This window comes from Haliotis rufescens, unplaced genomic scaffold (assembly GCF_023055435.1).
Source record: "Haliotis rufescens isolate VD_foot unplaced genomic scaffold, xgHalRufe1.0.p SCAF_14, whole genome shotgun sequence".
Classification (NCBI taxonomy): domain Eukaryota; kingdom Metazoa; phylum Mollusca; class Gastropoda; order Lepetellida; family Haliotidae; genus Haliotis; species Haliotis rufescens.
The window spans coordinates 3,963,366-3,975,630 of NW_025963824.1; the positions used below are offsets into that span (position 1 = coordinate 3,963,366).

At 38.9% G+C, this 12,265-nt stretch overlaps 1 protein-coding gene across 3 annotated transcripts in view; it reads left to right on the top strand.

Annotated features, from left to right (window-relative positions):
- Nucleotides 1–12,265, top strand: part of LOC124123574 (serine/threonine-protein phosphatase 6 regulatory ankyrin repeat subunit A-like) — a 407,486-nt gene that overhangs the window by 333,873 nt on the left and 61,348 nt on the right. The gene's annotated exons all lie outside the window — the stretch shown is intronic.

Genomic DNA, 12,265 nt, shown 5'->3' on the forward strand with positions numbered 1-12,265 from the left:
CAACTAGCAATAAAATGCTGCACGATTGGTTTCACAATCCGATGCAATTTTGGCAGAATCAGTTAAACTTTGCCATATGGTGTGCCACAAGGGGATGTGGTGTATCTCTTTATTCCCCAGGATTTGAACTAAATAAGTCTGTTTTAACATTTCACGTATACTATCAGATTAGACGTATACTTAAAGAAATTAGTGCTCCATTACCGCAGGATCGAGCATGAAATTCCACAAATAATCCATACAATAGGTTAGCCTATGAGCGTATTTGTCAGGAATTTAATATTTCTACGAGTAAAGATTGGCGTATTAAAGGAGCAAACCATGCCTAGGTGTTCCGTACAGCGGACAAAAAACTGTTAAAGAAGTCAGCGATGATTTAGTTAAAAAAACTCATCAACCATTCGATCCATTGAAGTTGTTACAGAAAAACAATCTTTTTGTAAGATTGCATAATCTTTATCATGGCTGGGAACTTTCGAGTAACGATTGGAGAGGTTCTCTTATGTGTTTTAAGGGTGGTTTGGCTTATATTGTTACAAAATTTATACAAATGAACGATACCGCAAACGCTTGGAATGAATTTCTTAATGATAAAACGGAAAATAATTTTACTAACCCAGGAGTTGTAAGAGTTAATGAATCAATAAGAACTTATGTATAGGCAATTCTCGGTGCACAATCGCAAACACGAACGACCATTATCGGTTCTGGGATGGCGCTCGATGCGCAAAAACAGTTTGTCGCAAACGTGGAGGACGCCATTAATTCACCAGTTGACATACCATCGTCTATAAAGCGTTATCAAGATGTATTACAGTACGCTCAATCCAAAGTGGACTACGTTTATGCGTCGGGGCTATACATGTCTCCGAGTAATATGGAACTTAAGATCGGTCAAGTGATAGGCTAAAATAATAAAATTGTTATCGCTACCGATTAACAAAAACCAGGTATAAATTCAGATGTTAATACCGAATTAATAACGCAAACAAACACAGGTGAAACGGGAATAGTCAAGCCACAGTTACCACAACGCACAACCACAACTGCCACCGCATATTGCGGCTAAAAATCAACAATATATCGATGAAAAAACAGAGCTTGTATTAGGTGGAGTCACGGCTGGTTTACTCATGATTGTGTTAGCGAACTGATTTGGTTAAATAGTTCTTAGCGGATACGTACAACAGCCCTGCAATTGCTAAGATCAGTGCCCACAAGTTTTGACTAAGCCAAGTGGGGTCTTACCTAATAAATTCAAGAGCCAGGAAACAACACTCCCTATTATATCGGGAAGTGCAGCCGTGGCTTTCTCAGTGCTGAACCTAATGCTTTTAAATGCTTTTTTATCCACTCTTTTATACCATCCCTATCAGTAGGCGGTGATCCGCCACCTGTACTGCCACCTGTTAAAGTCGATATAATTAATCCCAACGCGGTTAAAATACTGGCAATTGTTATTCCCTGTTCTCTGAACAATGTTTTAATTTTATTGGCCAGTGTAGTGTCATCGTTGAGAACTTGATCGATAGTTTCTCGAATTTGACTGATATGTGAACGAAGTGCCTTTCTATTACAGGAAGCCGCCTCAAGGTGGGCCGATCTTTCCTCTTTCTAAGTTATGCAATCTTTCTGCAACGCGGCGTCTACTGAACTCATCACCCGCCTGTTCAAGTTTTGTGTTCTCATAAGCTATATGTTTGTCGATTTCGGAGAGCTTGGCTATATTATTGATGAGTTCTCCCCGCATTGTTCGCATTGCCTTGTCAAGGCCTCGTAATTCCCTTATACTAAACTACGAATATGGTGATACACTGACTGTCGAATTATTGTAATAGGTATCCAAGAGGCCACCTTCGAGGAAGCTTCCAAATTATATATGTTACCGAGTTCAGTACGCACAGTCCGAAGAACCTTAGTAGTCTTCGCGGACAGTTTTGCTCGTCGTGAGTAGTCCACAAAAACTAATTTATCACGAACAGTGCTGATACCGTGTTTAGCGGCTATAGTAGGCAAGGCTAGGGGCTTACGAGTACGAGAATTCATAAGATCAAAATCCTTTACTATCTATCTCAAACTTTGAATAGTCACGAACAATAGGACTAACATCTTTAAAGGTACCGTAATAATCATTGACGGTTGATTGTAAAAGTACATCGTTAAGATTCATGAAGCTGGTTTCATCAGTACCCTCTTCGATTGTACTAGGGTTATCAAAATCATCTATATTAAAATCATCCATTTTTATATTAAATATATGGTTACATAATTTCGATATAACAATGTCTTCACAATACGGACGCAAGTTAAACCCACAACGTAGACATCGAGATCCATTAGGGGTCAAAGCAATTCGTCAGTCTGTAACTATAACTAATAACCCGAGTACAATAGATCAGAATCAAACGCTTCTGGTTCACTTTCCTAATCTCAGCGCACACGATGTGTTAGTTCTGGGAACTGTCCGACTAGCATTTAGGATTAATTTGACTTTTACCTACGTTAACAGGGAGCCCGTTCAGAACATAGGTCGTGCTATTGTGAAGAAAATCGCTATTTAAATTAGCGGTAATGAGGTTTTGAGTATCGACGATAGCGATGTATACTAATGTTACATGGAACTCTGGAGAACGGATAAAGGGCGGGAAAACTTATAGTATCAAGGTATTTGTAATCGGAACACATTGAGACTGCGTGTGGGTGCTGAAAATGGCGATAACACCGTCGTAAAAGATCAGGCCATTGCCGAAGCTTTAGGTAACCGATTCTATATTCCCCTAGACTTTGAATTACTAGATTCCCACATGCCTTTTTATCAAGCATCCCTAGGCGATAGGTTAGAATACGAACTCACTTTTAATGACTACAGTAGAGTAATCAGAGCTGCTGAAGATGCTAGCTATTCCATTGACAATATCTCGCTGGAGTATGATATGATAACAGATCCCGAATTAGCCAGACAAATTCATAACCAGTATACCGGAAGTTTAGCCATTTTGTACGATCACTTGCTTCGACATCAAAAGATCTCCAGGGACCAAAAAGATACGATGTGGAATATCAATCTAAACGTCCCCACGAGGTCATTGAAGGGTATTTTAATGTTGTTCGAGGACCCCTCTGATGCATTTAAAAGAAATACCGAGAAGTTTTACAATCCCAAGATTACAAAAGTAGAATTGACTATCGAGGGCGTTCCTTATCAGCTATATAGTCAAGGAATGCTAGCGTATCACCAGTGGGATGAGATTAAAAAACTCCCTTCTATTAAACAAAGCCCAGAAGTTAACGCGGTCGTGAAAGATCTGTCTCTCGGGGGTATATCGATGGGTGAATACCTCACCATGAAGTACACGCTATGGCTCGACATGCGAACAATGGACGATGACCAACTACACGGCAGTGGGAGGAGAATAGAAAATGCTAGCGAGGGTGTCACTATACAGATAACAAAGCTCCAGGAATCAGCTGGTAAATTAAACATATATTTGAACGTGATTATGGATGCGCAACTTAATATACAGAATGGACGATTTGCAAGCAATCTTTATATAATCTTTTACCTAAAGAACCGCACTGCACTATCATATGCGGGCAAACGGGTTGTGGAAAAACAGCTTTTATTCTAGATATTTTAGCATTATCGGGATGTTTTCGATCATATTATTATTCTGTGCCCGACTATAAGCATCAATAAAACATACTTATCGAGAGATTGGGTAATGAATGACGACGGGGTACACAGAGTCGATCCGGGCGATCGTTTACAAGACTGTTTACAAGTATGTCACGAAAAATACAAAAGAGAATCAACCCTTTTCGTAATAGACGATTGCTGGGCGAGTAAAGAACTAACGAAAAAGAAAGATATGCTTTCGTATTTAGCATTCTCTGGTCGGCATACTCAGCATAGCAGTTGGGTACCTACTCAAAAATACAACTCTGTCCTGAAAGATCTCAGAGAGCAGACCAAATGGGTAGCACTGTTTCATTGCAAAGATCGAGATTGATTCGAGGAATGTTTACGCGAAAATGATGTTATTTATACCAAGCTTGAATGAGATAAAGTCAGAAAATTGTTAGCGGCAACGAAGCACTGTAAACTCGTATTAAAAACAGATCAACCAGCTGCTTATGCAATTGCTTAGCAAAATTATGGTTTAATTTTAGCAAAATGTGGCAAAATTATAGCAAAATGTGGCAAAATTATAGCAAAAATGTAGCAAAATGTAACAAAATTATAACAAAATGTGGCAAAATTATAGCAAAATGTGGCAAAATATAGCAAAATGTGGCAAAATGTGGCAAAATGTAGCAAAATGTGGCAAAATTATAGCAAATATAGCAAAAAATATAGCAAATATAGCAACTGCTAAGCAAAAATGTAGCAAAATATAGCAAAATGTAGCAAAATGTGGCAAAATGTGGCAAAAATGCAGTAAATTTATAGTAAATTGAACATTAGCCGTTAATATGACATAATGTGGTTTGAAATCCTCATTCTTTCACAACAGTTCATTATTACGTGATGTATTGGATATGCCATATTATATGATGTTAGACTTAAATATCTCCTTAGGTATTACATTATGGAATGCAACAAACTCATCGAACAAATGCTCAAAGAATCTGATAAAGATGTTGATAAATCTTTAGATAAACATACAGAAAGACTCGCCGCTTTGGTAGCCGGTGGAAAATGTTCCCAATATTTGGGGGAAAATTATACCATCGAAAAAATTGATAACATGACCGACGAAGAAATTAAAAAAATGTATGCGCGTTACGAGTCTAGACTGGGAGCTACCATGACTAAAACGATAGGGTCGGCTATATTACAACTATCCCGGCAGAACATCGCATGTATTTATGTGAATCTCTCGAGAAAGACCCATTCATCGAACATGCTATAAGCTCAGTGAGCTGTGAGTTTTATCAAAGATACGGAATGTTCTTAGCTCCACTCACCACAGCTTTAATAACGGCTAGGTATTGTCAATTTAAACATAAGTGCCCACTTAATAATAATGGAGACTCAACAGGTACCACAGATTGTGAACGAGGAAATAATAACCCCGACTGCACAACAGATTGTGGAAACACCACCACAACCACAGATAGTGAATGAGGAACCACAAAAACAACCCAGAGTGACGAGGGAAAACCCGAAAAAAATCTCAGCAGGAAGAAAGGGAGGACTTAAAAAATAATTCAAATATTGATCCGATTAAAACATGGGCACTAGTAGGAGTTGCTGGTATAGTGGCTGTATGGTTGTTTTATAAGACCGGAGAAGAGAAAACGTCACCCCCGATGCCACAACAACAAGTTCAATTAGTGGTTAGCCCCCATATAATGCTATAAGAAGCATGACTACTCCAGTTACAGACGGTAAAATGTTGGTAAACGCAACGTATCATTCAGCGGTGGTCACCGGCTTGGCCATTGGCTATCCCCGTATGGCTAAAATGATTACTAAAGCCACACCTCCCAAGCTAGATTTTAATAGTTATGATATAAGTATGTCCGTTCTTCATATAGGATTAGCAATGGCAACAAAGGATATGTTCATCAAACAAGGACTTATCCCAGAAGACATAATGAAGTAATTAAACATTTGAATATTTTATATTCACATAATATGGCATCAATTGCGATGATGGCCGGGGAACTTATTGTTAATGCTCTTTTTTCGGGGAGTAATTTTTTATTTTCTAGTATGAGAGGTTCGGAGCAGAAAAGACATAATAAAGCTTTAGAACAACTCAAAAAAGCTCAGTCACAATGGGCGCAGCGGAGAATGGAGAGATAAGATTTTATTCGAACATTTAAGGACGTTGAATCTGCCATGCACGAATACTTCCTAGTTTATGGAAAGAAACTTGACCCAATACCGAGACCAACAATGAGTCAGTTTTATACACCATCAGAGGAACAAAAGAACCGCGAGGTAATATTCGTGACAATTGGGTTGACTGCTGTATTGATTTTCAGCTATACAATAACTACTCATAAACCAGAGTGACAGCTGTGGCTACGCATAAACCATGACCTAGTTAGAGCGACAGCTAATCTATAAATAGCTGACTGCCTAATCAATAAATAACTTGTGTAGATGTGATTTGCATTTAGACAAATGATATGATAGATGTATAAACCATGAATCTGTGCAGATTTACACTCATGGGTAAAAAGATTCAGTGTAACCGACGCTGTGTGGGTGATTACTGCGGCATACACTCTTATTACATCAGGCGGGGAAACATTAACTATAAATGTTCTGTATGGGGGATAGGGGTCAAAGGTCATTATTGTTTATGTAAGAAACACGGTGTTGATAGGGTCAGGAACCAGATTATTTATGCTAGGAAGAGAGATTACATCAATGAGAGGAATAGGTTGGGGAGAATACGTGTTTAGATATATGAAAAACAACCAATTAGACGAATGAATCATTTTGCATATACCATTTAACCACAATCGTTTTTGTCAGAGAGTTGAAGGCTATGGCAAAGCAACGTGTTCTACGTGGATATTCTCGAATGAGAAAAGCTGAATTGATCGATTTACTCGGTTTGGATAACAACAAACCCTAGACTGTTAGATAACTCAAAGCTCAAGCGAGAAACAGTGGGCTGAGAGGTTATTCTCAAATGAAAAGAGCTGAATTGATTGCTTTACTAGTTAAGAATGATAAAAAACAACATGAAAAAAACAAACAAGAATTAATATTTGTACCCACATCCGCCGGCATTGGTAAATATCTAAGAGGTTGGAAGATGGATATTAATTCCAACATCATATCCAGCAAAATTAACGAGGAGTTAGATGATTTACATAGTATAAAATACCAGCTGACGATTAAAATGTTATTGAGTAAAAGTAACGCAGACGATAGCACCGAATATACCGAACCATATTTCCGTAGCAATCAAGAAGTTATAACCGAATCTGATACTATAAATGCATCATTAGATACATCAATTCAGAGGATACAGGAAACTTTAGAACGCTGGACTAATAGAGGTTCCGGTTGGGGTGTGTCTGATCGAAAAAGATGGTAAATATCATTATACATGGATAAAGAGTTTAAACAGGCTATTATACGATCAAACTAAACATGCTAGAAAGAAATATTTCTGCAAAAGATGTCTACATGGGTACAGCAGACAAGATCTATTAGAAGCGCATAAAGAAGACTGTAGAGGTGTTGGACAGACCGCTATCAAGATCGGTATGCCTAAAGAGGGAAAAAATAAATTAAAATTTGAACATTATTGTAATCAAATGCCAGTACCGTATGTAATTTATGACTTCAAAGCGCTTTTCAAACCTATAGAAAATAATTAAGATAATAATCAAGATAATAAAGATAGTTTTATGTACAAAACTCAAGAACATATTCCTTGTGGGTTTGGATATATAGTTGTAAGGTATGATGGGAAAACAAACACGCCCATGATTTACAGAGGTCCCGATGCAGCGGGAAAGTTCCTAGAATATCTACAAAATGAAGAGAGAAAAATAAGGGAAAATGTATCGCGTAAGAAACCCATGTGTATGACGAGGGATAATTTGAGGGCCTATAAGAAGTCAACAAGTTGTCATGTTTGTAATAAACCCTTGGATGGGGAGATCATTGCCACGTCACGGGTAATTATCCGGGAGCCGCGCATAACGAGTGTAACTTGAAAATAAAAATGAATTCTCAATTAATACCCATCCCTGTTGTGTTTCATAACCTGAGGGGATACGATTCACATCTCATCATCTCAAAGACCGACGGTGGCTTAACGTGCATTCCTAACAATATGGAAAAATACATATTGTTCTCGTTGACTAAAACTATACATTATAGGGACAAGGATGGGAAAGACAGAATAAAGCAAAATAATGCGCTTAGATTCATAGACTCCGTACAGTTTCTGTTATCTTCCCTGGACAATTTAGCTAATGCGAACAATCCCGATGACTTTGCGATAACAAATCCATATACCGATAAGATAACTCGTCATTTGTTGCTGGGAAAAAGTGTATATCTTTACGAATATATGGATGATTGGTCTAGATTCGACGAAACTAAATTAGCCAAAAAAACGTTTCTGCTAATGTCCTGTTAAATCTTTCGACGATAGCTTGATTACGGTGGGCCTCTTTTTCACCACACCTGATTTTAACATCGTGCTTTGTTCACAGTTTAGATATCGATCCCATAAACTCGCGACAGGGATAGACTTGAAATAGCTTAGGCCATTTTAGTGGCCCGCTTTTATATATGCGACTCAGTGCATTAGCTAATTCTGTTGAATCTTTCGAGGTTAATGGCTCAGCCTCTTTGTAGCGACTAGCCACATCCACTACTGTTAAAGCGTATTTATACGTTTTGCGTTTTACCTTATCATTGGGAAGAAACAAGAGGTCAGCCTGATGAACTTCATTCGTTGTAAAAATATCAAATTCTTCCTCGGTATATAACGGGGTGCCGGTAAATATATTTGCCACATTGCTTGTTTCTCTAACCAATCCTTGGCCACATCTTTAGATACATAAGCCGCGGTGGCTAATTTTTTTATTGCTCCTACACCTTTCCAATATCCTCGTGGGCTATAGTAAAATTTATTCATTATTAATTAATATTGATGTTTCTTTTAATACGACTCATGACTATCGTTGAATCGCATAATCATTTTGGCATAAAAAATTCCCCCTGTAGTGGTGGTATAGGTATATAAATCCGGCTCCAGTGGAAGTGGTCCAGAACCATCATTACCTATACTACTACAGGTAACTGCCCACATTGCAAACAACTAGAAACCCAAGAACACACACTCATCCACTGCACACACTACCTAACACATCGAACCGCATTACAAACCACCCTCAATCTAAACAAGGCTCTCACTCTAGAAGCAATACTGAACCCACAAAATAAACTAGAAAACATCAAGGCCTTAGGAGTATTCTGAATCAAAACGGAACTAATAAAACGCATCTAAAAACACTATAATCTTCCAAATCAAAATTACCAAATTCTATATGAGCAACACCTAAAGCCCCCTCTTGGGTTGCACACACCACTTTCGCCCCTTTCAGAAACATATTAAATGGCCTGGCCGGGCCCGTGTGCGAAATACGCATCAGTCGGAAAGCGCACGTTAAATCTCCAAAGCAAGAAGAAGAAGAAGCACTATCCATCACTTGTTTGATAAAGATGTTAGGATCTACACAGAAACGTCGCACTAATTGTAATAAAGAAATTGTTCATCCACAGAACTCGTCTTACTTTTGTTTTTTGTTACTATCATTATGAATATTATTTAATTTTTCAGGTATGTGTCAATCCTGCTCATCTCTTGTACATGAATATAAACAGTACAGCACTGCTCCACACAGCTTCATCGTTCACGCAGACAGAAGCATCATCACAGGTCCAGGAAGGAATAAGGAGGTCAAGAAGGGGAAGAAGAAGATCCTCCAGGACATAGAGAAGAAAGTGTCAGCTCTCAGGAACACGCTCGGGGGACATCTGTTGGTTCACCTACACGGGCAGAAGGAGGGAGACAGGTATCTCGAGTACTTCCATGAGTTTGTGGACAAAACTCTACAGGACCTGATTGAGTGTGGATCTTCCTATGTGGACACATATCACACTACATGGTTGCATGAGATACCAGGCTTTGAAAACTTTAACGATGTTTTATTGATAGATGTAGCTTGCACATTTGGAATTTCGACGGCAAATGTTAACACCAAGATATGCAATGACTTTGAAAACACAAATCCGACAACATTTAATTTAGTTTACTTGCTGGCACATTCTCGATACGAGGCATCACGTGGAGCACCTGCTTTAAAGGGAATTGATCAAGACAAGCTGCAGCTGTACCAAGAATCTCAGAATGTTGAACTGAAACTGTTCTGTCCAAAGAATGCCATCTCTCATGTGCAGTATATTTGGGAAGATCTTAAACTCAAGGACAATATAACGTCCATGTCTAAAGTTCCTGGTGGAGGGTCATATTATGTTGGAGTAGAGGAAAGTGAGGTCAAGAGGAATGGTTACAAGACTAAAGTACCCCATTTTGTCGGTTTTCAGGTAAATAATCCAAAAGAACTTAAGGATGATCTGTCCAGGAAGGTAAAGGAGGAACTTTGTGTGTTATCTTTCACTGGTGAATTTGGTGACCCGTCGTCTGATCTGGTCAAGATAGGAATCCATAGACTCCCTGACGCAGGGAACAAGTTTGTACTGGAAGTAGCAGTGAGGTTCTTTGGAGGAATTGTCTTCTATGACAAACAGGGGCCAAGAGTTTATGAAATACAGAATTATGGTATATGCAGAATGGAAAGGACCGAGTGGCTACGAAGAATCCGGCAGCTCCCTTCATGGAAAGGGATACAAACAATGAGGTGGAGACAGAGAGCGAACACAAACTAAACACACAGATAAAAGATGTGCAGTGAATACAGTGACTGTTTCTTATTTCATGAAAGTTTTATGCAAATATATTTAGTTATGCATGGTACTGGCCATTAAGTTGAAAACATAGTGATTGGCTTGACACTTGGATTTCAATTTTTTAAAAGAGAATATAGCAAAAGGATTTCACTGTGTGTCTTGTGTTATTGGGAGAAGATTCCATCAAAGAGCGCTTTCCTACAGAAGTCACAATGTCATCCAACGAGAGTGAAGACTCGGATTTGTCCAGTACCTACAGCTCTGACGGAGAGGTCCAACACTCCCTCACCAGACCACAGAGACCACCAGGGCTCAAGTATTTGGATTTTGATGGTAGGGGTATAACTCAGACTGAATTCACTTCAGCAATACAAGTATAACTATCATCACGGTATAAACAATTTTTTTTCTCCTGTAAGAGTGGTGGGATTAACCTCTTAAAGGCAGAAGACCCATATTCAACATGTCCCCAACGTCGCCACAATATCCAAGGCTTAAATCAAATTCAACACTTTTAGTAATTGTATAAGTTATATGCATAACAAAATGTTTTGGCGGAAAATATAGACTGTTTGTTCTCTTGCATTGATAATTTATAATATACTATCAATTACTCATGTCAATTCCTACTTGTGTGACCAGTAATGTACAACCTACACTGACATCACTGACTTCGCTACATTTCCAGATGTGGACTTTTCCTATGCAGTATTTGACACACCTGACATTAGTAAGTAAAGTTGATATATTTTTCATACTGCGAATTGGTAACAACGATATTCAGTTATGTATTGGACGTTAACCTTGTGTCTTTTCATATCAAATATATGAACTCAAGTTGATAACAGCTAAACCTCAATGTCTTGCCGAGGAGATAAAAGTCACGATGGTGATATTTTACAAACTAACTTACAAAATCATGCTTCCATGTTTTACAGCTTGTAGACAGTAGTAACTAGTGTAAAAAGTACAGCTAACTAGTTCAGTAGCAGAACGATTGGTGATGTCATTTCGTTGTGAGATCATGGCAATCAATGACGTCACAATGCATTGTGATGCAATGTCATAACAGCAATATCTCCTAGGTGACACAAGTGATGTATCATGTGGTTGCCAGCTTTAGACAATAGATAAGGTTATTAAATTAGTATTACAACAGCTTGTCAGTGTTTATTGCACAACTGAAATCAGGTGTAAATGAAGTTACCCTTCGGGAAAAAAGTCAGCATGTTTTCATTGCATTTTCTGTGTTACAGTTTCAGACTGCATTATTCACCCAATAGACGTGGAGCTGTATGTAGAGTCAGATATTTTCACATCCGTGAGATCTATACCTGGTTTAAACTTCGTCTACATCAACTCCCCTGCGCTGACGTTCCTGGAGCCAGAGGAGGAGATGCCAGCTCCACACAGCGTCATTTGCGACGCCTACATCTTTACAACAGACGGAGTGGTTCTCGTCCTAACGTTTGTTTCCAGAGGTGAGCCTGACGCTGTTCTTTACAACTCCACACAGGCCCGGGCTCTGACGGTCGCTGTCAGGAGCAGAGCTTGCACCAACTTTAACGCCGTGCATGGCGTCATATCGCCAGATATATACAGCAGTTCTCGGAACTTCCGGACCAGGATCCAGCAACTTCACAAAACTGCAGCTCATGTGTCTGTACATCGGTCCTTGACTTCCAGAGATGGGAAGATGGTTGACATATTCAGGACGATGATCCAGCATCAAAGGCCATCACGAAAACTCACAGGTAGAAATTGACTCTCAATATCTGATTTACAAACAGTAGCGTTAATGAGTGT